The 26190-nt window shown below is 34.0% G+C and overlaps 1 long non-coding RNA gene across 1 annotated transcript; it reads right to left on the reverse strand.

Annotated features, from left to right (window-relative positions):
* Positions 1-317: 317 nt before the first annotated feature.
* Positions 318-4381, reverse strand: LOC128285411 (uncharacterized). The gene is made up of 2 exons (XR_008275906.1): positions 4161-4381; positions 318-685 (listed from the first exon to the last, which is right to left on the reverse strand). It is a non-coding gene; the product is annotated as an uncharacterized LOC128285411 (long non-coding RNA).
* Between the last annotated feature and the right edge of the window lie 21809 nt (positions 4382-26190).

The following is a 26190-nucleotide window of genomic DNA, read 5'->3' on the forward strand; positions in this document are numbered from 1 at the left end:
TACAGTTTATTAGTTAAAGTCTCCCCTGTTTCAGGGTTCAACTACTCTGACCTCTGTGTATTACGAATCAGATATCTCCCTGTATAGAGCTTTAATGACTATGCCGTTTGTCTCTAATAAAACTAGACTCAATAAGGAATCTGTAAATATAAAGCATGACTTCTAATTATCTTTTTAAAATTTATGGTGAATTTCCAAAGTTAGAAAAGGGGATCCAAAAATTGCTCTGGCCCTATTTCACAAAAATTTAAACATCTCATAAAATATAGCTCATATACCTGTTTCGCTTCTTCCATATGAAAATAGACTCATCAAGCTTAAATTCAATAACTTATTCATTATTTAATTTCATTTCTACTATTTTTAGTGATTTTTCAAATTCACATCACTACTGCTGTCTGAATCTATTTTATGGTAAATTTTACCTATTTCATGGTTTCCATGGATTAGCTAGCAATTTAGCATACATAACACCAAATATGATCATGATTAGCCATTCCAATGGCTAATCATTATCAAGCATTTCCATACCACTCAATAACCATATCATAAGACCATATACACAAAATGATTATAATGCTATACATGCCATACTCAAAATATACAAGCCATTATGCCAAGATGGAATACGGATAGTGTGAACGTGCCTCCGACCTTTTCCGATTTCCGAGCTGGCTTGTCAACACTACAAGGAATGAAAAGGAGGGAGTAAGCATAAATGCTTAGTAAGTTCACATGCAAATAGCAAGTAACATAACCATATAAGCAAACATAAAACATCATTTGCATAATCATCACCAAGACATTCATATCACATTTTCATTTATCATCTTACCATGTTGTTGTTATATCGAGTTTTCAACCCGAGGGTTAAGTACATACCTGTTCAAAGTATCCATTTCACAACACTTACCAATACGTCCATTTCATCTTGAGTATTCCTCCATTTGAGTAGAACTTTACCCGTTGAACACATCGAATATAATTGGATACATGGAAAGTTTGCACATAAGTGCCACATATGTAGCCAAGCTACCATGTAACCCGCCCATAAGTGAACTCGGACTCAACTCAACGAGCTCGGGCGTTCGCATCCATGAGTGAACTCGGACTCAACTCAACGAGTTCGGATGCCTAGTTACATCTCACGAACTCGGACTCAACTCAACGAGTTCGGACATTTGCATCCATAAGTGAACTCGGACTCAACTCAACGAGTTCGGATGCTCAACCATCCTAGTGACATGTCACTTGCATCCTAATCTATTCCTAAGGTTTAAACGGGCGTTTTCCTCAATCACACATCTTTGCCGTCTTCCACGGAATATCGGAACCGATACTCGGTAGTAATTCATATTTATCAAGTAGTAAACATAATTTGCATATTACTCAACATTAACCACAAAGCATAATATTTCACGATAAAAAAAATCAGCATATCATATAATTAACATCAATAACTTAAAAATAACAATTATGCTACATTATTTACACATGAACTTACCTCGTATGCGAAAATGGCTACTTTTACCATTTCGTCCACAACTTGGTATTTTCCCCATTTTAGCCCGAATTTCAGTTTTCCTTGCTCTATCATTTAAAATATAGTCTAATTAGGACTCACATTATTCAAATTGACCCAAAATCATATTTTGGAAAAATTACAATTTTGCCCCTAAACTTTTGCATATTTACACTTTTGCCCCAAAGCTCGTAAATTATAATTCAGCCTATTTTATTATGTTTTATGACATGCTGATCATTTTTCCCTTCTATGGCAACATCAAATTCTCACTCTAACATGTACTTATGACTATTAGGTATTTTTATCGATTAAGCCCTTTTGCTAGTTTTCGCTTAAAATCGAGTAGCACAAGTTGTCTAACATAATTTAAAACCTCATATTCTATCATAAAACACCAAAATACACAAATTTCACCTATGGGTATTTTTCCAAATATGAACCTTAGGTTGAATAATTGCTAGCATAAGCTTAATCGAGCTACCGGGACTCCAAAAACGTAAAAATCATTAAAAACGAGGCTAGAACGGACTTACAATCGAGCTTGGAAGCTTGAAAAACCCTAGACATGGTTTCTCCTTGCTATATTCGGCCATGGGGTTGAAGATGAGCAAAATTGGCTTTTAATTTTGTATTTTAATTCATTTTACCCCTAAATAACCAAAATGCCCTTACTACTAAACTTTCCAAAAATTCCATCCATGTCCAATTTTTGTCCATAGACTTAGAAATTGGTATTTAAGACCTCCTAATTAATATTTCAAAACAATTTCATACTAGAAACTTCTAGAATGCAAGTTTTGTAATTTATTCGATTTAGTCCCTAATTTCAATTTAAGCACTTTATGCATAAAATTTCTTCACAAAATTTTCACACAATCATGCAATCATATCATAGACCTCAAAATAATCATAAAACAATTATTTCTATCTCGGATTTTGTGGTCACAAAACTACTATTCCGACTAGGCCCAAAATCAGGATATTACACCTACAACATATGCAGAACTACAACCAATTCGGGAAACTTACATCCATCGATTTTCTTTTGTTCAACTGGATGTATCATTTTATCAGGCATTATCAAATATATCCATATCAATTTCATATGCATGAAAAAAATACAATTCACAAGTATGATATTTAATTCAAGCTTACAATTATGCATAATTCTATTACACGAACTTACCTGACTAAATTACAAAAATATCAAGATTCAAGGGCATTTTGATAATTTTTTTAATTTTTTTCCTCAATTTTTCACCCGATCTTAAATTGATAATTTCATTCAATTCATTAATTTAGATAATAAAACAATTCATTCTCTTCAATCTGGTCATTTTTGACATTTTTACAAAATTGTCCCCTGAAGTTTTTCTTTTATTCAATTTAGTCCTTAAGCCTAAAACATGCAAATTAGCCATGCTAGCTGAATATTCATATATATTTTCCTACCCTCCTCCTCTCCATTCCACATCCTTAAAGTATATAACACACTTGTAAGTAACATCATCTATAATTTTTATTATTTACTTTTATGAATATTCAAGCTGTCCATCTGTGTTATAGTCACTGAATTATTTATATCTGGAGCTATATAACTCCAAATTAAGATCTTATAATTTTCTATGAAACTAGACTCATATATCTTCTTACCATAAAATTTTAAGAATTTTTGGTTTATCCAATAAGTGCAGTTTATTCTTTAAAGTTTCCCCTGTTCAGCTGTCTGAAAGTTCAGTCCCTTCTTCACTAAAAATTAATTATCTTCTCGTACAGAATTTTAATGATATTATCATTTATTTATATTGAAACTAAACTCATTCAGGATTCTAGACATAAAAATTTAAGCCCCTAATTATTTTTATCCAATTTTTTATGATTTTCCAAAGTCAGAACAGGGGAACCCGAATTCATTCTGACCTTATCTAACAAAATTCATTATATCTCATGATTTACAAATCTATTGTTTACACCGTTTCTTCTATGAGAAACTAAATTCAATAAAATTTAATTTCATATTTTTTTAATTTTTTAATTCAATTTGTAAAATTTATGGTGATTTTTCAAAGTTAGTCTACTGCTGCTGTCCAATATTGTTTTAGTGCAAGCTGTTTATTACCATTCTTCCCCCGAACTTTAATAAAAAACAATTTCGTCCCTACTCAATTAGCCTCTCAATTGAGCTGATTTTTCTCAATTAATACTTTATTCTATCACTTTAAACTACTTTACAACTTTTGGAAATCATAATTTCAGCACTAGACTTTAATTCCAAATATTTTCACAATTAGGTCCTAAAAATCAATTTCCATTAATTTTACTTGATAAAATTATCATATATCAAAATTAAAACTTCAATTCTATGTTTATTCATCATATGCTTCTAGCACTCATCCATAATAACTTTAAAAAATTAGCCCTTCAACATAAAACTTATGAATTACTTTACAATTCAATCCTTATTTCATTTTTAACTTGAATTTCTATCAATTAAACCCTTATTTCATCATTTTAATCAACATGAACATTATCTAGAAATCTAATAACTTTCAAAATATAAACTTAATTTTATCAAAGTCTTGTTCCAAAACTTCTAAAACATCAAAATTAAGTAAAAAGGGCTAAATTGACTTACCTATTAAACTTCCAAGCTTCACACCTTTAATTTTTCCTTTTCTTCTTTCTTTTCTCTTTTTCTTTCTTTCCTTCCCCTCTCTCTGTTTCGTTTGCTTTGTTTCTTCCTTTCTATTCTCTCTCTCTCTTTTTTTTCTTCTTCTTTTCATATATATATATATATATATACACACACACATGTATTTATCCTTAAATAGTAAGTATTATTTATTTATTCATGTATTTATTCATTTATGACCATACATTTGTCATTGTTTAATATATTTATCATATAAAATCTTATAATTTAATTATTTAATTAGTAAATATCTTTTATAAAATAATAAATATCTATTTAATATCTAATACATATTTTACAAATGTATGTATTTTCTCCATACACTTGTATATTTTATTTACTATACATTTGTCTTTGTACTAATTTATTTATCATATAAATATCTTATAATATAATTATAATAAATTAATTTAATATCATTTATTACTAATAAATATATATATATTATAATTTGAAATCTAAGTAAAAATCTTAGATTTTTACTTTATATGTCACCTCATTTATGCTAAATGGCATAATTTCCATTTTGGTCCTTTTATTTTCTTTTTAATCTATAATTAAACTTTCACACTTTATTCAATTTAATCATTTTATCAATTATCCTTAATTAAGCTAAATTCACTTAATTAAGCTCTAATTAACCACTCGATTAACTTTTAAATATTTTGATAATTATTTACGGATCCATTTTTCAGTAACGGTGACTCGAAAATACATTTTTTTCGATAACCGTAAAATTTGGGTTATTACAGATTGATAAAAGGATGATTGCTTCTTTGAAATCTCAACAATTTGGGCACCAAGATTTAAATGCTTTTGATAATCTTGTAGAGAGACAAAAGTAGGGGATTGAACTTATATGAATCTCTTTTAAATATGGAAAGAGGTGGTCACAATCTCATTAATACTCGTCATTCCTGAAATATGGAGAGAGAAAAACCTCTTGGTGATTTTCCCACTAAAAATAAAGTAGGAAAACATAAGGAAATATTACCTCCAAAAATTAATAGAAGTTTGAAATTAAAATTCAATAAAAATATCTTCAATATGAAATCTAAAATGGTCATTTAGATACCACCTCAATCGAACAGAACTTCAAGCTCGGAAAACACCAATTGAGCTTTTAGCCTTAAAGGGTATGATATCTTTGAAACGACAGAATCTTTAATTATTTCTATCTCTTGCTCAACTGCTGTTGCAACTACTTCCTCTAGTTCAAGTTCATTGTTAGCTTTTAGGGGTCTTTCTTGAATATCATCAGTATTCTCCATATTTACCTCCTGAGTTGGGTTTTTTGAGCTACTCAATACTTTACCTGATCGGAGCTTTATTGCTTTCACATGCTCTTTTCCTTCTCTACGAGGATTATTTTTGGTATTACTAAGAATACCGGTTCCAATTTGCCTTTTTATATCACCTATCGTGCTTATCAATTGGCTCATCTAATCTTCAAGTTTAGTCAATATTCTTTTTGAATTGGTATACTCAGACTGCACCTGCTTTACATTTGTTCTCATTGACTACATTTTCCCCTCGATTCTATCCAAATGTTGACCACATGCAATATGGTCATTTGGGTTGACCCTTTCCTAGGGTTTTTGCAAATAAGGAGGCTGATAGTTAGTGTTTTTAATTTGGTTAGAGTTATTATCTTCTCTTTGGTTTCCTACCCATCTCAGATTCAAGTGATATCTCCAACCGGGGTTATATGTATTCGAATAGGGATTTTCACCCCTATTTCTGATGTAGTTCACATTCTTGATAGGATTATTAATGTAATGGAAGAGCGATTTGTCGCCTCTATAAAAAGATGGTACACTCTTTTCATCCTCTATTCGGTTGATTCTGTCCATCACTTGTTGATTTCTATCATCCTCCTGGACAGTCTTTACCGTGTATGGTGTGACAGCCCTAAATTGACCCTAGTCGGGAAGTGGTTTCGGGACCGCTAAACCGAGTCACCGAAGTATTTGAATGTGATAATTATTGTCTAGAATATGTGAATATGAATGTGTGAAAGTTTTAAGCTTCGATTTAGTCGATTGCATGTGAATTTAGTTAATAGGACTTATGTGTGACACTTTTGAAATGTGATAGGTTAATCTGTAAGGACCTATTAAAGCATGTAGTGAAAATAATGGTTTTGCATGTCGAATACTCCTTTTTTTATACATAGTGGCCGGCCATGATGGAGCATATATTAGAATATGTGGTAAATTTCCATGAAGTGGTCACTATTTTATGTAAAAGAAAGGAAATAATAAAAGAAAAAAAAAGAATGAAAATGTGATGAAAACAAAAGAAGGAATCGGTTCTTCTTGGCCGAATGAAGAGATGAAGAAATAAGGGGAACTTGCCAAAAGAAATTCGGCATTCTTCTTTAGCTAGTAAGAGGTAAGTTTTGAATTGTTGATTTAGTTTTATGATAGGTTAAGTTAGTAATTGGATGCACTCTTAGTAATGTTAAGAAAGTTGGAGCTTTTATGGTGGTTTGGGCATCATGCCGTGAATCTAAGTGTCAACATTGGAGGTTATTTTCATGTTGTATGGGATAAAAGGGGGATGATAGTATGGAATGAAGATTTTTGAATAAGTAGGTTAGTAGCACTTGGTACATTCGGTTACATTGAGTCTAATTAGAATGTTAATTTCTTTCTCTATGATTATTTTCCTTGTATGTTAAAGGGGTCCTTTGATGGGGCCGAATGAATTATGAAAGTCATAAAAAAAAATGTATGAAGTTAAGGTGCGAATTTTAGTTCGGGTGATAGGGATAATTCGGTTGAAATGTTGAGTATGGGAGTTGTCATTTTAGGTTAAGATCAAAAGAATGGTTAATAGGCATTAAAAGTTAAATGTATGAAATTTGATGTATAATAACTTATAGGTAATTACATAAGTAAGGTTAAATTTAATTTGGTATATTCGGCCATATAGGTGTATATGTTTGTGATATTATTTTTTTGTTAACTCTCGATAATCGATTGAAGGAGTAATATTGACTTATAAGGTTGAGTTGATACATGATGTTGTATATTAGAATTAAAAATACTTGAGACTAGGTTACCTTAATAGTGATAATACATTCGGCCTTGAAGCATTAATCGAATATTGGTTAAGGTTTTGATATTTTGAACAAGGATAGTTGTGAAATGGAGTGAAAACCATTAAATTATACACATAAGTATCCAGCAAGAAAATTAAACTACTAAATGTGTTTATTCTAGATCAAAACATCAAAGGGGGAGAATCAAACAAAGGCAAAGCAAAGATAATCGAGTAGTCGATTGGGAATCATTTCATCCAATATAAGGTAAGTCCTTAAGCACTCCTGTGAGGTTGATTAGCTTGTATATAAATAATATTAGTGAATCATAAAAGGGATTCCTTTCATTAGGAGTTCTCTTGGAATAATTTTCCTATTTATTAATATGACCATATGTGCTATTTAAATTAAGTAAATTTCCTTATCAAAATGAGTTAACATGTGGCACTATGTAATGGAATTAAGTAGCACTATGTGTGCCGATTTGGGTGTTGAAGTATAAGAGAAAATCCAATGCACCGAGTGTGCGGTGTGCTATGGCACTATGTGTGCGAGTGTGACGAGCACTATGTGTCAAATTCGATTAATAATATAAAATGAGTGTGAAAGAACGAAGTGGTAGAACTAGTAACTAAAGTATCGAACTTGAGGCATGTCTTGAGTAGGTACAAATTTATCTAGTGCATCAAAATTCCATGCTTTGAGGATCGGGTCTAAATCAATTGGGTTGTTTTGGTGTTTGATTTGATTGTAGGACTTGGCATGAGATTGAATCGAAATTCTAAGAAATGATAGCGTAGCTCGGTATAGTTAGAGTAACTGATTTTTTTGCATTATTTGCTTCTCTTATGATCTCTTATAATTATACGGTATGTAATGCTTATGACTTCTGAGTTATATACTCATTGGTGTGTTTATTTGTCACTTATTTAGGTTCCTTTGATCCATTTTGTGTGCTCGGGATCACCGTCAAGTCATCGCACCAGCTTGCAACTTTTTGGTATCTTCTTCTTAGTTGGTCTAAGAGAACATTTTGGCATGTATAGGCTATTATGTTTTGTTTGAACTTTGGTATGTATACTTTTAGCCATGCGAAAATGGCGTAAATGTTAAGTTGAATTGGGTCTTATGATACTTAGTTATAAGTAACAGTTAAAGTCTATTTAATTATTATGCCGTTTGTCATGGCTAATCATTTCCGGTGTTACACTCATGATATGGTTATTGAGTAGTAAGGAAATGCTTGGAAATGATTAGCCTTGGGTATGGCTAGTCATTATCATACTTGGTGATATGCATGCTAAATTACTCTAACAGAAAAAAAAAATTTACTCTAAAAATAGAGGCAGATAGCAGTAGTGTTGTGAAATTGAAAAATCACCAAAAATAGTAGAAGTGGAATTAAATAATGGATAAATTATGGAATCGAAGCTCGATGAGTCTATTTTTACATGGAAGAAGTAAAACAAGTATATGAGCTATACTGTATGAGATATTTAAAATCTTGTGAAACAGGACCAGAACTATTTCTGGATCCCCTGTCCGGAATTGAGAAATTCACCATAAATTCTAAAAAGATAATTAGAAGTCATACTTTATATGTACAGATTCCATATTGAGTCTACTTTTATTAGGGACAAACGACATAGTCATTGAATCTTTTTATAGAGAGATATCTGGTTCGTAATACACAGAGGTCAGAGTAGTCGAACCCTGAAATAGGGGAGACTTTAACTAATAAACTGTACTAATTGGCTCAACCAAAAATTGTAGAAAAAAATTTTTAGATGGAAACATGAGTCTAGTTTCAGGAAAAATTTACGGAACTGGTTTTCGAGTTTTTTAACTCGAGATATGATTTTTAAGGTGGCAGTGACGCAGTGAGCCAGCTTGTCTGGAAATGGTAAAATGAACTGTATAAATAAATGAGTTAAGTTCGTTCACACTTCGTGTCCGACTCCGGAAACGGTCTCGGGTACGGGGTGTTACAATTAAATTGGTATCAGAGCTATGGTTTAGTCGGTTCTAGGACTACCATAGCGCGTATGAGTCTAGCTATACATGCCTTAATGTTAGTATTTGATAGTGTGATGACTTCTGACGGTCGAAATTTTTTGTTTTGATTAGTAATTGGAACCCAATCTAGAGAGAACCTTAGCGGATGACGTTGAAAGTGTAGCGGCTGCTCCTGCGCAAGGGACACCGCCTGTTGAACCTCAATCATCCGCGAATAATCAAGATGATAGGGCAAAACAAGCCTTCTTTACCATGATGAATGAGTGGGTCGCACAATATGCCCGAACTAACTCGACTGCTCAACCATTCCCGAATTTAAATAATTCGCCTCAGGTGCCTATAATACCACCAGATACTGATCCTGTAAGGCCGAGTAAACCTCCTATTGATTTGATTAGGAAGCGCGGGGCCGAGGAATTCCGAGCCATAGCTACTGATGATGTTGAAAGGGCCGAGTTTTGGCTTGATAACACCATCCGGGTTTTGATGAGTATCTTGCACACGATGAGTGTTTAAAGTGTGCCATATCTTTGTTACGAGACTCGACCTACTATTGGTGGAGAACCTTGATTACTATAGTCCCGAAGGAACGAGTTACTTGGGATTTCTTCCAGACGGAATTTCAAAAAAAGTATATTAGTCAACGGTTTATCGATAAAAAACGTAAAGAGTTTTTGGAACTTAAGCAAGGCCGTATGACAGTATCTGAATACGAACGCGAATTTGTAAGACTCAGTCGATACGCTCGGGAGTGTGTAGCTGATGAAATTGCTATGTGTAAAAGATTTGAAGAAGGATTGAATGAAGATTTAAAGCTACTAGTGGGTATTTTGGAGATAAAAGAATTTGTAACACTAGTTGAACGAGCTTGTAAGGCAGAAGAACTTGGAAAGGAGAAAAAGAAGGCTGAATTTGAAACTAGAGATTTCCGTAAAAGATTGGCGGGAAAAACTTTGTTCTCGGCCTTAAAGAAGTTCAGGGAAGATACTAATAAATCGAAGACGACTACAGGAATTTCTATTAGAGAGCGACCATCAACGAACTCTCGAGCTACTCCGATTGCTAGTGTGGGTAACAATCGTCAAGGAAAACCTGAATGTCCACAATGTGGAAGACGACACGTAGGCGAATGTTGGGGTAAGTCTACTAACAGGGCCTGTTACAGATGCGGTTCGAAGGATCACTTCATTAGAGATTGCACGGAACTTGATGAGAAAAATAAGATGCAAGGTGCAAGACATAGTGGAACAACGATTAGAGGTAGACCGCCGAGAATTTCAGGAGGTAGGGGTGGTGGCCAGAGAGGGACTTCTGATACGGCTGTTCGATCTGAGACTCGTGCTCCCGCTAGAGCATATGCCATCCGCGCACGAGAGGAGGCGTCCTCCCCTGATGTTATCACTGGTACTTTCACTCTCTTTGATACTAATGTGATTGCATTGATTTACCTTGGCTCTACTCAGTCATATATATGTGAGACTTTAGCATCCAGTAAGACTCTACTTGTTGAGTCTACTGAGTTCGTAATTCGAGTGTCAAACCCCTTGGGTCGATATGTACTTGTTGACAAAGTGTGTAAGAAATGTCCCCTGATGATCCGAGATTCCTGTTTTCCGGCCGACTTGATGCTTTTACCGTTTGATGAATTTGATGCTATTCTCGGTTTGGATTGGTTGACCGTGCATGATGCGGTTGTGAATTGTAAAAGCAAGACTATTGATTTGAGGTGTGCAAATAATGAAATAATTCGAGTTGAGTCTCTTGTCTTGAATGGATTGCCAACAATAATATCCTCGATGTTAGCTCAAAATATGTGAGAAAGGGTGTGAAGCGTATCTTGCATACGTGCTTGATAATAAAGAGCCGTAAAAGAAACTTGAATCGATGCGGTGGTTTGTGAATATCCGGATGTTTTTCCGAAGAATTCTGGGTTTACCACTGTTCGGGAGGTAGAGTTTGGTATTGAGCTTGTACAGGACTACCCGATTTCGATAGCTCCGTGTCGTATGGCACCAACCGAGTTAAAAGAGTTGAAAGCTCGGTTGCAAGAGTTGACGGATAGAGGTTTCGCCGACCAAGTTTCTCACCTTGGGGTGCACCAAGATTGTTTGTGAAAAGAAGGACGGTACCATGAGGTTGTGCATCGACTATCATCAGCTGAATAAGGTGACAATAAAGAATAAATATCCGTTACCGCGTATTAATGATTTGTTTGATCAACTAAAGGGAGCCTCGGTGTTTTCAAAGATAGATTTGAGATCGGGTTATTATCGATTCTTGAATTTGAGATTCGGATATACCCAAAACTGCTTTAAGCGAGGTACGGTCACTCTGAGTTCTTAGTAATGCCGTTTGGGCTCACTAATTCCCCTGCGGTATTTATGGATTTGATGAATCGGATTTTCAGACAGTATTTGGACCGGTTTGTAGTTGTGTTTATTGATGACATGTGACACCCCTAATGTGACCCTAGTCGGGAAGTGGTTTCGGGACCACAAAACCGAGTCATAAAAATAATTAGCTGTCATATTTGATGCTTATTATATGTATATATGCATGTGTGAAAATTTCATATTTGAATTTTGTTTAATTGTAGGTGAATTCTAGTAAATAGGACTTATGTGAGAAAATTTAGAAATGTGCTAGGCAAATGTAAAGTGGCCTATTAATGCATGTTATAGAAATGATGGGGTTGCATGTCAAATTGCCCAAAATTTGAGCTAGTGGCCGGCCATGCTATGGGTCATAGCATATTTTAAGCATGGTGTGTTAATGCTTCATGTTGGAAAGAATAAAATAAAAGAGTTAGTAATAAAATAAGGGATGAAGGGTGAAGAAAAGAAAAAAAAGTATCATCTTGTTCTTCTTAGCCGTACAAGAAGAAGAAAGTTTTGGTTGCTTTAATTTTGACTTAGAAGATGGCTAGAAGGAGGAAAAACTATGATTTTAGCTAGTTAGGTAGCTGAAATTTTAAGTAACCCGCAATCCATCGAAGAAGAAGGAGAGGGCTGCAACAAAAGAAAAAAAATGGAGACAACTTGCATGTTGAAGGAAACTAAGGATTTAGCTTGTTAGGAGTTGTATCCTAAGTTGGTAAGTTTTCTAAGCTCTCCTCTATCTTTATCTATGTTGTAAAGAAAAATGATGATGGCTTGTGGTTGGAAGGCATGAATGTGGGTTGTAGAAAAGAAAAGCTCTTGGATTAGTTGTAAAATTACTACCGTCCAATTTTGTGCCTTCGTTATGCTGTCCAAAATTTGAACAAATTAATGGTTCTATTTTCATGCCAATTAGGGGCTGATAAATTGAGTTTAATAGCTAAAATATTATGTTATTCTTACTAAGTTTCAATTGTTAGTAGTGACGTAACAATTTGACAATTAAATGCATAAATGACTGCTTGAAAACAAATTGTTCCAGCATGTAAATGCTGATTTGAATGTGCTGTAATATGAGGAGAAATTGGTCTACTGCATGCTTGAAATAAAAGAGAACAATGGTTGTTAAATATTAGTTTTTGTTGCTAATCGAATGGGTTTAATTCATTGTTCAAGGGGCTATAAATTGGTGTTAATTAAGCTATTCGGATGGTTTAATAAAACAGCACTGAATGTTAAATAATGCTTGCTGTCAGATTGAAATTATGCTAGAAGGTTGAACAATTGTTGTTCAAATGAAACTTTGGAGTGTTTAATGGACTCCATGTTGCTAAAATTTACATGAATAGAAATTTCTAAGCTTAAATTGTAAGAATTTGAGTTGTGTGGTTTAAATTATCAATCTTTCTTCCTAGCCGAATATGTGTTTATAAAGTTAAGTTGTTAAATAGATTTTGAAGTTAGCCCATGTATTTATTTTTGAATTTAAGAAGAATGATACATTCGACTATGCTTTGATGTGAATGAATTGTTGTTATGTGAATAAATATTTGTTTGATGATATATGTATTCGAAATGAGATAAAATGTGTATTAAGGTAAGTTTCATGGTGATTATGCTTGTGATGTTGGGTTAATATTCGGCATTGAGTAATGTGGGTAAGGTGATTAATCGGCTATGAAATTACCTAAATTGAATAGGTATGTTTAATGATATGCTTAGTATAATGTATGATCTTATAACTCGGTTTGGTATTGAGATAAAGGTTAGATGTATGATTGGATTTTGGTATGTGTTAAATTGGTTAATCAAAGATTAAATGATATGTAATTGCAAAATGTGATTGTTAAGTGAATAATATTAGTTAAGTACTTAAGCAAATCTATTGTTTTACTTAAGCTTAAGAGCAAAGAGGATCAAAGTCGGATAGGGGAAAAGAGAAAGTAAACGAATAGTCATGGACATCTAATCGTCGACCACTTCCGAGGTAAGTTTTAAGTGATTAAACGTTGAGTAAATTCAATCATAATAGAACATAATGAGTTGATTTAATAAGATATGATGTGGCCATGATATGTTTTAAACTTAAATGGTAAGTTCATAAGTGTTTGGACTTGAAATTTAAGAGCAAATTGTAATAATTTGCTTAGGACAGCAGCAGTAACGTGATTTTAGAAAATCACCATAAATTGTTGGTGTGGAATTATAGGCTGAATAAAATATGTAATCAAAGCTTAATTAGTCTAGTTCCTTATAAAAGAGGCCGTGTGAGCAAAGAAATTTCCTATAAAGAGATATTTAAAGTTGTGTGAGACGGTGTCAGAATGACTCTGAAATCCCCTGTTCTGTTTTTAGAAAATCATTATAATTTGGACAAAAATGGTTATAAGGTAAAATTTATATGCTTAGACTCCTTAATGAGTCTAGTTTCAAATGAAATTGAATATAACACATTTTGAATTCTGTACAATGAGAAATCTGATTCGTAGTGAGGAGTGGTCAGATTAGTCGAACAGTGAAACAGGGGAAACTTTAAGGAAAATCTGGTATTGATTGGCCACACCTAAAATTATGAAAATTTTATGGATGAAAGATACATGAGTCTACATTCGGGAAAAATTAACGGCAATTGATTTTGAGTTTTGTAGCTCCAGTTATAAACAATTTAGTGACTGTTGCTCAGGAAAACTGCTTGTAGTGAATATGTGATTTTGTTGTAAACTTTGATGAAACTATTTGAGTTGCTTATAAGCTATTGCTGAAATTGATGTACAAGAAAAATATGAAATATGTATGAGATATATATATGTGATAAGGCCTAATGGCTGATGTAATGAATGTGAAAGTGTGTATATATGTGATAAGGCCTGATGGCCGATGTGATGAATGTGAAAGTGTGTATATATGTGATAAGGCCTAATGGCCGATGTGATGAATGTGAAAGTGTATATATATATGATAAGGCCTAATGGCCGATGTGATGAATGTGAAGGTGTATATATGTGATAAGGCCGAATGGCCAATGTGATGAATGTGAAAGTGTATATATGTGATAGGGCCGAGTGGCCAACGTGATGGATGTGGAAGTGTATAAATGTGATAAGTCCCGAAGGGCATTTGTGTTAGTACTATATCCGGGTTAAAACCCCGCAGCGTTATGCGAGAATATTATCACCGATTAATGACCAGAGGCTTCGTGCTCGTACTATATCCGAGCTCTAATGACCCGATGACTACGTGTGGAGATTTTGTCCGGTAAGCCCGAACTAAAGGTTTTTGAAGATTCAAGTAAAGCGTAAGATTATGCGACTTCACAGTGACAATTAGTAATAAATACGCTCAATGCGTTAAGTTGGTCAGGTATGTATTTTGAGATTATATTTAAGTTTGATTTAGACTAAATCACAAGGTCGTTATGTGATGCACATGTGAGTAAAGCAATGAGACTGTTCTATGATTATTGTGCATTTGGTCAATGTGGAAAGTCAGGAAAAAAAATATGTAATGTACCTATGATCATAAGAGGTCACCATCAAGTGAGAATTTATCTGCCTATCACATATGATGAGACGTGCATATTCGGAAAAGGGGATGGTATGCCCGAAGGAAGAGTGAAATAAAAATACGAACAACTATGTTATAATTTGATTGTTATCTGTTGACACGGCTTAAAACTTACTAAGCATTGTAATGCTTATTCCGTACTTTGTTTCCTCTGTTTTATAGATCTCATTTGGAAGCTACAGGCTCGGGGATCGTCAGCAACTAGTCACATTATCACCATCCACTGTTTGGTACTGCTACGTTTTGGAATATCTTATGGCATGTATAGAATAGACTAGTAGTGAGAGGATATTTTGGTTAATGTATAGGACTACCCTTTTGTTGTAGGTCATGTACCTTTCGGTTTTGTGTAAATTTGGATAGCCATGCGAAAATGGCTTAAGTACACTTTGATCATAGCATTATAATCGTTTTGTATGTCGTCCGTCGAGAGGTATGGAAATGTTGGTAACGGTTAGTCATGGGAATGGTTATTCATAATCACTTTTGGTATATGTATGACAAACTCTAGTTGATCGATCATGAAATAGGTAAAGTTTACCTTAAAAATAGATGCTGGCAGCAGCAGTGATGTGGTTGTGAAAAATCTCTAAAAATAGTAGGAATGGAATTAAATAGCGAATAAATTATGTAATCGAACCTTGATGAATCTATTTTCATAGGAAAGTAACGAAACATTCATATGAACAGTATATTATGAGATGTTAAAGTTTTTGTGAGACAGGGCCAGAATGGTTTCTGGATCCCCTTATCTGACTTTGGAAATTCATTATAAATTAACCAGAGACATTTAGAAGTCATTCCATATATGTATAGATTCCTTTTTGAGTCTAGTTTCTATAGAAACAAACGGCATCAGTATTGAAGCCCTGTACAGGGAGATATCCAAATCGTAATGCATGAAGGTCAGTGTAGTTGCACCCTATAACAGGGGAGGCTTTAACTAATAAACTGTACTAATTGGCCTAACCAAAAATTCTAGAAAAAAATATGTAGATGGATATATGAGTCTAGTTTCGGGGAAAAATTACAAAACTGATTTTCGAGTTGTGGAACTCAAGTTATGATTTTTAAGGTGAAAGTGACGCAGTTAGCCAGTCGTCTGGAAAATTTTTAAATGGACTGTGAGAGTAAATGAATTAAGTCGGTTAGCACCTTGTGTTCGACTCCAGCAACGGTCTCGGGTACGGGGTGTTACATGACATCATGGTCTATCAAGAGGTGAGACCGAACATGCTGAGCACCTGAGATTAGTGTTGCAGATTTTACGAGATAAGCAGTTATATGCCAAGTTCAGTAAGTGTGAGTTCTGGTTAAGAGAGGTTAGCTTCTTGGGTCATGTGGTATCTGCATCGGGTATTCGAGTTGATCCGAGCAAAATTTCAGCCATACTTAACTGGAAGCCTCCGAGAAATATTACTGAGGTTCGGAGCTTTTTGGGACTAGCCGGCTACTACAGATGGTTTGTAAAGGGTTTCTTGATGATAGCCACACCACTGACGAAGCTACTTCAAAAAGATGTTAAGTTCGAATGGACGGAAAAATGTCAGAAAAGTTTCGATCAACTAAAAACTTATTTGACTGAAGCTCCAATTCTAGTGCAGCCCGAATCAGGCAAAGAGTTTGTCATTTATAGTGATGCATCCCTACTGGGGTTGGGTTGAGTATTGATGCAAGAACGTCGAGTTGTGGCCTATGCGTCGAGACAACTGAAGCCACATGAGAAGAATTATCCAACCCATGATCTCGAACTAGCTGCCATTGTGTTCGCCTTGAAAATATGGCGACATTACTTATTTGGTGAGAAGTGCCATGTATATTCGGATCACAAAAGTCTCAAATATTTGATGACTCAAAGAGACTTGAATCTGCGACAAAGGCGTTGGCTTGAGTTGTTGAAAGATTATGAGCTTGTTATTGATTATCACCCGGGAAAGGCTAACGTGGTTGCGGACGCCTTAAGCCAGAAATCACTGTTTACTTTACGAGTGATGAATGTACACTTGTCTGTTCTACCCGACAATGTGTTAGTAGCTGAATTAAAGGCCAAACCATTATTGATTCATCAAATTCGTGAAGCTCAGAAAGTCGATGATGAATTGGTTGCAAAACGGGCTGAATGTGTTCCGAATATGGAATTAGAGTTTCAAATCGATGATGACGATTGTTTGAGGTTCAGGAGTCGTTTGTGCGTTCCAAGAAATTCAGAACTCATTTCGATGATTCTGAACGAAGCTCATTGTAGCCGAATGTCAATTCACCCGGGGAGTACGAAAATGTACAACGATCTGAGACGTCAGTTTTGGTGGCATGGTATGAAACGAGACATTTCTGATTTTGTATCGAAGTGTTTAATATGTCAATAAGTGAAAGCGGAACATCAAGTGCCTACAGGTTTACTTCAGCCGATCATGATACCTGAATGGAAATGGGATCGAGTCACGATGGATTTTGTATCTGGGTTGCCAGTATCGGCAAGTAAGAAAGATGCGATTTGGGTTGTTGTTGATAAACTGACTAAGTCGGCTCACTTTATCCCCGTATGAACGGATTTTTCATTGGATAAACTAGCTGAATTGTATGTTTCTCAGATTGTGAGATTACACGGGGTACCGATTTCTATTGTGTCGGATAGAGATCCGAGATTCACCTCGTGATTTTGGAAGAAATTACAAGAAGCTTTGGGTACCAAGCTGTATTTTAGCACCGCTTTTCATCCACAAACCGATGGTCAATCCGAGCGGATAATTCAGATACTTGAGGATATGTTGAGATGTTGGATCCTCGAGTTTAGTGGTTCATGGGAACAGTATTTACCTTTGATTGAATTCGCTTACAATAATAGTTTTCAATCAAGTATTAAGATGGCACCTTACGAGGCTTTGTACAGTCGTAAATGCCGTACACCATTGTTTTGGACCGAGCTCGGTGAAAGTAAAATTTTCAGAGTTGATTTAATTAAAGATGCTGAACAGAAGCAAAAGTAATCCGTGAAAGCTCAAGGCGCCCACAGATCGCCAGAAGTCGTACGCGGATTTGAAACGAAAAGACATTGAGTATCAGGTGGGAGACAAAGTGTTTCTTAAAGTTTCACCTTGGAAAAAGATACTCAGATTTGGCCGTAAGGGCAAATTGAGTCCGAGATTCATTGGGCCTTATGAAATCTCCGAACGAGTTGGTCCAGTTGCGTATAGATTGATTTTGCCCCCTGAACTTGAAAAGATTCACGACGTCTTTCATGTTTCGATGCTTCGACGTTATAGATCTGATCCATCGTACATAATTAATCCATCAGAGGTTGAAATTCAACCCGATATGAGTTATGAAGAAGAACCGATTCGTATTCTGGCTCGTGAAGTGAAAGAGTTACAAAACAAAAGGGTTCCTTTAGTAAAAGTGTTATGGCTCAAACACGGGATGGAAGAAGCTACTTGGGAGACCGAGAACTCTATGAAAGAGCGATACCCAAACCTATTTACCGGTAAGATTTTCGGGGACGAAAAATTTCTTAAGTGGGGGAGAGTTGTGACAGCCCTAAATTGACCCTAGTCGGGAAGTGGTTTTGGGACCGCTAAACCGAGTCACTGAAGTATTTGAATGTGATAATTATTGTCTAGAATATGTGAATATGAATGTGTGAAAGTTTTAAGCTTTGATTTAGTCGATTGCATGTGAATTTAGTTAATAGGACTCATGTGTGACACTTTTGAAATGTGATAGGTTAATCTGTAAGGACCTATTAAAGCATGTAGTGAAAATAATGGTTTTGCATGTCAAATACTCCTTTTTTTATACATAGTGGCTGGCCATGATGGAGCATATATTAGAATATGTGGTAAATTTCCATGAAGTGGTCACTATTTTATGTAAAAGAAAGGAAATAATAAAAGAAAAAAAAAAGAATGAAAATGTGATGAAAACAAAAGAAGGAATCGGTTCTTCTTGGCCGAATGAAGAGATGAAGAAATAAGGGGAACTTGCCAAAAGAAATTCGGCATTCTTCTTTAGCTAGTAAGAGGTAAGTTTTAAATTGTTGATTTAGTTTTATGATAGGTTAAGTTAGTAATTGGATGCACTCTTAGTAATGTTAAGAAAGTTGGAGCTTTTATGGTGGTTTGGGCATCTGCCGTGAATCTAAGTGTTAACATTGGAGGTTATTTTCATGTTGTATGGGATAAAAGGGGGATGATAGTATGGAATGAAGATTTTTGAGTAAGTAGGTTAGTAGCACTTGGTACATTCGGTTACATTGAGTCTAATTAGAATATTAATTTCTTTCTCTATGATTATTTTCCTTGTATGTTAAAGGGGTCCTTTGATGGGGCCGAATGAATTATGAAAGTCATAAAAAAAAATGTATGAAGTTAAGGTGCGAATTTTAGTTCGGGTGATAGGGATAATTTGGTTGAAATGTTGAGTATGGGAGTTGTCATTTGAGGTTAAGATCAAAAGAATGGTTAATAGGCATTAAAAGGTTAAATGTATGAAATTTGATGTATAATAACTTATAGGTAATTACATAAGTAAGGTTAAATTTAATTTGGTATATTCGGCCATATAGGTGTATATGTTTGTGATAATATTTTTTTGTTAACTCTCGATAATCGATTGAAGGAGTAATATTGACTTATAAGGTTGAGTTGATACATGATGTTGTATATTAGAATTAAAAATACTTGAGACTAGGTTACCTTAATAGTGATAATACATTCGGCCTTGAAGCATTAATCGAATATTGGTTAAGGTTTTGATATTTTGAATAAGGATAGTTGTGAAATGGAGTGAAAACCATTAAATTATACACATAAGTATCCAGCAAGAAAATTAAACTACTAAATGTGTTTATTCTAGATCAAAACATCAAAGGGGGAGAATCAAACAAAGGCAAAGCAAAGATAATCGAGTAGTCGATTGGGAATCATTTCATCCAATATAAGGTAAGTCCTTAAGCACTCCTGTGAGGTTGATTAGCTTGTATATAAATAATATTAGTGAATCATAAAAGGGATTCCTTTCGTTAGGAGTTCTCTTGGAATAATTTTCCTATTTATTAATATGACCATATGTGCTATTTAAATTAAGTAAATTTCCTTATCAAAATGAGTTAACATGTGGCACTATGTGTGCGGAATTAAGTAGCACTATGTGTGCCGATTTGGGTGTTGAAGTATAAGAGAAAATCCAATGCACTGAGTGTGCGGTGTGCTATGGCACTATGTGTGCGAGTGTGACGAGCACTATGTGTGCAAATTCGATTAATAATATAAAATGAGCGTGAAAGAACGAAGTGGTAGAACTAGTAACTAAAGTATCGAACTTGAGGCATGTACTGAGTAGGTACAAATTTATCTAGTGCATCAAAATTCCATGCTTTGAGGATCGGGTCTAAATCAATTGGGTTGTTTTGGTGTTTGATTTGATTGTAGGACTTGGCATGAGATTGAATCGAAATTCTAAGAAATGATAGCGTAGCTCGGTATAGTTGAGTAACTGATTTTTTTGCATTATTTGCTTCTCTTATGATCTCTTATAATTATACGGTATGTAATGCTTATGACTTCTTGAGTTATATACTCATTGGTGTGTTTATTTGTCACTTATTTAGGTTCCTTTGATCCATTTTTGTGTGCTCGGGATCACTGTCAAGTCATCGCACCAGCTTGCAACTTTTGGTATCTTCTTCTTAGTTGGTCTAAGAGAACATTTCGCATGTATAGGCTATTATGTTTTGTTTGAACTTTGGTATGTATACTTTTAACCATGCGAAAATGGCGTAAATGTTAAGTTGAATTGGGTCTTATGATACTTAGTTATAAGTAACGATTAAAGTCTATTTAATTATTATGCCGTTTGTCATGGCTAATCATTTCCGGTGTTACACTCATGATATGGTTATTGAGTAGTAAGGAAATGCTTGGTAATGATTAGCCTTGGGTATGGCTAGTCATGATCATACTTGGTGATATGCATGCTAAATTACTCTAACAGAAAAAAAAATTTTACTCTAAAAATAGAGGCAGACAGCAGTAGTGTTGTGAAATTGAAAAATCACTAAAAATAGTAGAAATGGAATTAAATAATGGATAAATTATGGAATCGAAGATCGATGAGTCTATTTTTACATGGAAGAAGTAAACAAGTATATGAGCTATACTGTATGAGATATTTAAAATCTTGTGAAACAGGACCAGAACAATTTCTGGATCCCCTGTCCCGAATTTAGAAATTCACCATAAATTATACAAAGATAATTAGAAGTCATACTTTATATGTAAAGATTCCATATTGAGTCTACTTTTATTAGGGACAAACGGCATAGTCATTGAATCTTTGTACAGAGAGATATCTGGTTCGTAATACACAGAGGTCAGAGTAGTCGAACCCTGAAATAGGGGAGACTTTAACTAATAAACTGTACTAATTGGCTTGACCAAAAATTCTAGAAAAAAGTTTTTAGATGGAAACATAAGTCTAATTTCAGAAAAAATTTACGGAACTGGTTTTCGAGTTTTATAACTCGAGATATGATTTTTAAGGTGGCAGTGATGCAGTTAGCCAGCTTGTCTGGAAATGGTAAAATGAACTGTATAAATAAATGAGTTAAGTTCGTTCACACTTCGTGTCCGACTCCGGAAACGGTCTCGGGTACGGGGTGTTACATATGGTCTTTGGCCGTATGTGTAATGCTTAGTTGCCCACTAGCAAGAATTCATCGTAATACTTTCTATCAATTCATACGTATCCTCGTACGTTCTGTTCATTAAGGCTTGTCCTGCTGCTTTATCTAATCCTAACCTCGAATGCATATCCAACCCATTGTAAAAAACTTGTAGTCATAACCACTTAGGCAATCCGTGTTGTGGGCACTTCTGAATTAGCGTCTTAAAATGCTCTTATGAAAGCTTTATCCTTCTAACTGTTTGAACATCGAAATTTTCCTTCTTAGTTAGACTGTCTTGCTAACAGGAAAGAACTTTTGTAGGAATTTTTCTACAAGTTCATCTCATGTCGTGATTGATCCTGGTGCCTGTGAATCTAGCCAAGAAAAGATGTTATCGATTAATGAAAAGGGAAACAACCGAAGATGAATAACGTCATCAGTGACTCCATTGCATTTGAATGTATCACAAAGCTGGAGGAACTATTTTAAGTGCTGACTCAGATCATCTGTCATTGTTCCACAAAATTGTAAGTTGTTTTGGATCATAACTAGTTTAATCTCAAAATTATTGGCAATGACAACTGGCCTCGTTATACTCATTTGAATCATATCCAGATTTGGTAGTGCATACTCTCTCAAAGTCCTCTCGTTACGCGCCATATTTAGATTTGCGGGTAGTTGTAGATCTTCTAGATTGTTATCCTTATCGAACAGCAGATTCTCACATGGTATGTTGCCTATAATAGGTGGTGGATCTTGCATTTGCTGCTGCTGTTGTTATTGTTGCTGTTGCTGTCAACGATTTCTTTGGATTATTCTCTCTGGATCTGTGACCGGCTCTATAGGTATTCCCCTACTAAACCCAAAAAGATAAGATTGGTATAATAATAAAATTAAATTCATAACTATAACCTATTTCCTAATTATTCTATTATTATGCAAAAATTAAACCTAATATAGTGACGTTGCCTCCTTGGCAACGATGCCAACAACTTGACCGCCTCCGGATGTACCCATGTCTAGAGTAAAAATCATGCACAAAAGATGTGAAAAAAAGGTATCCGTAAGTATAAGAGCCAGATTGCAATATAGTTACACCAGAGTAAGTAAGTATTTCGAGGATCATACCTAAGGAAAGTAAGCACTAAATTAATTCTAATTTAAACATAAATAGATCTAATTAATACTTTAATCGAATAATAGTACGAAGAATTAAAAGAAGGGTTTTTGGATAAATTTTAATAAAAATATTAAAAAAGGAAATAAAAGAAAATTAAATAAACAAAAAGCAAGAAATCAAAAAAGAAAATATATATCAAATCTGGGCATGTGTGATTAACTCGCTTTGGTAGCCGTAATCTATTGTCATCTCGAGTTTTTTTTTTTTGTTTAATCAACTAGTCAATACCCCACTAGGATCTTTTGATACGTCCACTGAAATACTAAGTCAACAAGGACTACTTATCTTCTAACCTCGCAGTCTAAAGCGATTCAGGGCTATGGTGTTCACAGATAGGACATACCAATTTTGAGTTAATTCTCACCTTGATGAGTTCCTAGGACTGCCAGGCCTAGGGTTTAGGTTCTTCCTTTCCTGAACAGCTGATCCGTTAAAAATCCCTACAAAAAAAGTTAATTATTCATACTTCCACTCACTAATCCCCTACAGGAGGATTAGCTCCTCATGAATCTAGTAAAAAATGTAAACTTGAATGAAAGAATGAACATAAAGAACAATTTCAAGAATAGAGTTTAGAAGAAGCCTAACCGTATTGAATTTAAGCACTGAATCCTCATAGAGTTTGAGAATAATTTCAGAGTTTGATTTCTCCCCAAAAGTAAATAACAAGAATAGAAATAAAAATCTAAAACCTAAAATAAGGGAAAAACTAAAGACTACATTAAAGAGAAAACTAAACAATAGAAAAAGTTGTTCATAACATGTGTTAGCTGAGCCTATTTATAGACTTTGTAACAGTCTGATTTTGGGGCTAGTCGGAACAATGGTTTTAGGACCACAAATCTGACATAGAAAAAGTTATTTTTATTTCATTTTTATGGTCTACAGTTTCACAGAATGATTTCGTAAAAAAATCGTTCGAAAATTTTGACGTTTGGGCACTCAATTTAGTAAATAGGACTAAATTATAAAAAATGCAAAAGTCAGGTTCTACATGCTAGAGGTGTCCAATTGCTATGAGATTTTAAATTAGAGGTCCTTATATGATAATTAGACCATTTTATATTTTTGTGGACAAAAATGGGCATGGATAGGTGAATTTTGAAAGAAATGCATTAAGGGCATTTTGGTCATTTAGTAAATAAAAGAATAAAAAAGGGAAAATAAAGTCAAAATTGTGTCCATCTTTCTTCTACCTTAGCCGAACTTCATAAGGGCTCCATAGCTAGGGTTTCTTCAACTTTCAAGCTTGATAATCAAGAAAAACAAAGTTCGGACCTTGATTGGGGAAAGAATAAGGTATTTGATCATTAAATCCATTTCTCCTATTTTTGTACCGAGGTAAGTTTGTATGTAAATAATGCATTATTATTTATGCTTTAACTGTGTTATTATTGTATGAATTTTGAATTACTTTTTGAATAAATTTGACAAAGTTTCGACAAGTGAGAAATATCCTGGTTTAACATTAGGAATAGATAGGATACAAATGTCATGACATTAGGGTTATTTGAGTTTACGTGTAAGACCATATCTGGGATATGGCATCGATATGAGATTTCATGTAAGACCATAGTTGGGCTATTGACATTGATTTGAGATCCCATGTAAGACCATATTTGGGATATGGCATCAGTATGGTACTATGTGTGTGAGATTTCCCGAGTATCATTTAGTATTCCAAGTGGTTCAACGGGTAACTTAATGGTCATGTTAAAGTTATGAAAGATTATAGTATGATGTGGAAGGCAATAGTATGTTGTAAGTTGGTACAAGCATGTACACAAAACTTGTAACACCCCTAACCCATATCCGTCACCGAATTAGGGTTACGAGGTATTACCAAACAAATCACAACTCAGGACAGTCATTCATTACTATTCATGTGTAAGATAATATAAACTCAATTATACAAATCATATGCACATCTCATTTATTTCATTCGAATAATCAAATTATAACATAGCTTAGTGCATTATTAATTTCATGCGCATACATTAATATATACACTAAGTTATAACATATAATTATAGCATTACTAAATTCGATTATAAAAATCATTAAGCCACACCAAAACTATAATTCAATACCAATCATGAATCACAATTATTATCTACTTAAAACATTAACCAATTTAATGCAATTACTAAACCAAACATTAAATCAAACAAATATACTTCAAAACAATATGGCCATTAAATTCATGATATTCGGACACTTAAATAAAAGCTAGATATGTTTCATTTTATATACTAAGCACATAAATAAATACGCCAATCTGTATCACACGATTATAAAATTCATTAACTTATAAAAACCTTGACTAACATTATAACATAATTCTATTGTATATTTAGCTTTATTAAAATATGTGCAAGTCATCATTAAAAACCATAGCTATAATAAACACCTATGCCGAATTAATTATATCAACATTATAGACTAAACATCACATCCAAAATTTATACACACTTAGCAAATTTATTTCTTGCCTATTCGGCTAATAAAGTTAACTACACAGATAGTATAGGTTATGCCAACTAATCATAAATTAAAATATATCATTTCCTAATCATAACAAAGATTGATCAAAGGCATACATTTATGAAATGTACTTAATACTTACGAATATAAACATGCATTTTAATTTACTTATTAACCATTCATAACCAATACAACATTCTTATAATATAATCATGAAATCAAGCCAATTCATCTTATTACATAAATACAATGCTAAATCAAGTCATATCTATTTCACATATTATAATATCGTTCCTAGAACTTCACATTGCTGAAGCATATAAATCAAAACCATCACTTATACTTACATCATATAAACCAAATCCAACCATTAATTCACTTATAATACGTCTAACATCTTACTTAATTATTCAACCCACAACTCAAGATCTCAACACCAAGCATAACCCAATTATATCATATACACAAAATGCACATAACTTTCGAAACACGCTTAGATCACAACCAATTTCACACAACCATTATCAATACATACCACACTTATAAACCATAACCAAGAATACATATACTTAAGTAACATATTTAGCCATTTTCGCATGGCTTACAACTTTAAAATTAACCAAAACCTAAGCTAGCCTATACAT

Source organism: Gossypium arboreum, chromosome 2 (assembly GCF_025698485.1).
Source record: "Gossypium arboreum isolate Shixiya-1 chromosome 2, ASM2569848v2, whole genome shotgun sequence".
Classification (NCBI taxonomy): Eukaryota; Viridiplantae; Streptophyta; class Magnoliopsida; order Malvales; family Malvaceae; genus Gossypium; species Gossypium arboreum.